Here is a 2,497-nt window from a genome sequence, read left to right as displayed (position 1 = left end):
TGCAAGTCTATAATAAATGGATTGATACAGATTATAGCACGCAATGGTGCTAAATTATATTCTATATCGTTTATCCATTTAAAGAGGATCTAATAGCTGCAGTAAAAGAGCATTAGGTAAATACAACAACAACAACAGCATCAGGTAAAATACCGTACAAATTGAAAAATTAAAAACTTAATATCTCATCTTTTCAGATTTTAATAGTTGTGGCTGGTTTTACAAATCTGTTTTACACAACCTAGACGTGTAGCTGTCATGTGGGTTGCACCGCCTATAGCTCAGAAATAGGACAGGAATTGAGAAATGAAGTTGGCACCAGTATACGTTTCAATGATTGTATATTAGGTAATATTACATGGAATTAAGTTTTTTTCGTACTTCTGTTGCCTTAACAGTAAAAATATATTAGTTTGATTGCTTTCGTACTCACCTGATGCAAACGATCGTTGGTTCCTGTGTAGGATTAACCTCATTATTCTCTCTCCTACAAATCTATACTCTCAATAGATAGCTAAATATATAATTAATTGAGGATTGCACTGCGACCATTGGTCTATTGTGCCCTCAGCTACTTCACAGCACCTCATCCAAGCCGACATTTCTGATGAACCCTAGCAGTTGGCTTGAGCTGGCTTAAGGGATTTGATGTGAGAATGCTCTGGCCATAGTGAGCCCATAAACTTAGCTCTGCGTCTTGAGATTTCGTTACACTCCAGGAGGATATGGTCCGCCGTCTCCGCTGTTCGATCACAAAATCTGTATGTGTTGTTCGATATTATACCCAGCTTTTGCATGTGACTGTTCAGTCTATAGTGTCCTGTAAGAATAGCTGTTAAGATTCTTAGGTTATCTTTCGAGAGGCCTATTAATGCCCTATACACTTTTAATAACCACTTTAATTTTTACAGGACGCAGAATTGAAGGACACTATCCGAATAGCACCGGATCAATTTCATTTGGGACAGGTGGTGGAGGCAATAAGGGACAATATCAACCGAAAATTGGCGAATAAAGTAAGTTCGATCTATGTGTATGTGTATGTGAAATTACTAAACTTGCTTGTATCGCTTAGAGACTTAATAATCCTACAGGGGGATGGAGCTTCCCATACATACATACCCTTGGATTCTTTGATGATATATTAATACCGCCATCTGCATTATAACATCCTTCCCGGTTCGAGGTAGCTGAAGAAGCTTGGTATGGGAATATCCACTAGAAGAGAACCAATCAAATTTCGTGTTTCACGTAAAATTTTCGAAGAAAATTTATCAATTGGACCACCAATGAGGTTCAGCAGTGGGTACATCCGCCGGACAACCAGCATCTACACAACAAACAGAAATAAAGACTCTATACCGGATAGTGGTGTTTATAAAAAGATGTAGATATATTAACAACTTCCCTGTCCCCATACAATGCGCTTTGAGAATTCCCCACGCCCATTATTTTTTTGTATTGCTTAATTGAATAATATGAATATATGTATATTATAAAATATTATTTTTATAAATAATTTGGCATATATTTACCTTATTTTAGCTATTTTAATTTGTGAGTCAAATGTGCCACCTGAACATAGCAAAAACAATTTTGTTTACCACGTTCAATGAGTCACATGTGAACATATAGGACCATAAGAAATAATTTAAGTTTTCGAATCACAATAACGGTAAATTGATATATAAATGCCAAAAGCGTATATTAGTGTGCTTTTTTGTTTAATTGAAGTTAGAGTATATACAAAAATTGAAGAAAATGAGAAAAAGGTATCAGAAAAAATTTCGAAATTTTCTTTCATTTTCCTAAAGTTTAGGTCTTTTGATATACGCTCACATAGAATTCACAAATATATAACGACACGTTCATACCAAGAACGCGTCTTTAAGTTGTATAAACAAAGGAGTCACATGTGACTCATGAATTTAATTCAATTCTCTCGTATGAGTCACATATGACTCATTGGACAGGGAAGTTGTTAATAATCATATCATCTATCAAATTTATATTAGGCTGCTATTAATAATTATATTATATAATTATAAAATATTGTTACGAATATTAGCAAAACTAAGGGGTACTGCCATATCTAAGCCGATGCTAAACAGTGATATCATGCACACCCATATATCAATCATTATGTATCTACATAAAGCCGGAGTCATTGGTGCCGTATGTCGTATCGCTGTATCCGTATCCCTAACGTAAACAGCTGTTTATCGTTACGACGGTAAACCAAAACCCAATTGGTTGGCTACGATACGGTTACGACCTTAACGGCACCAATAATCGATTGCATTGATTCTCATAAGGTTGGTCGAATCAGCTGTTAAAAGGTTACCGATAAAGCACCAATGTCTCCAGCTTAAACGAAACAATAATTGCGTCTACACATACATATGTACCATGTACGTATACGAGCAGCGGAGAAGCAATGCACAAACACATGTATATATCTTATCTGAATTGCTCACAAGAGAGGGCAATAATTTGT

General features: G+C 35.6%; 1 long non-coding RNA gene across 1 annotated transcript; it reads left to right on the top strand.

Moving 5' to 3' along the window:
• The first annotated feature begins 247 nt into the window (after positions 1-247).
• Positions 248-2,278, top strand: LOC137242589 (uncharacterized). Its single transcript, XR_010950298.1, has 3 exons — positions 248-348; positions 912-1,033; positions 1,095-2,278. It is a non-coding gene; the product is annotated as an uncharacterized lncRNA (long non-coding RNA).
• Positions 2,279-2,497: the final 219 nt, after the last annotated feature.

Source organism: Eurosta solidaginis, chromosome 2 (genome assembly GCF_040869045.1).
Source record: "Eurosta solidaginis isolate ZX-2024a chromosome 2, ASM4086904v1, whole genome shotgun sequence".
NCBI lineage: Eukaryota > Metazoa > Arthropoda > Insecta > Diptera > Tephritidae > Eurosta > Eurosta solidaginis.
The sequence above is the reverse complement of the archived record's forward strand: the minus strand, read 5'-3'. Positions and strand labels throughout refer to the sequence as shown.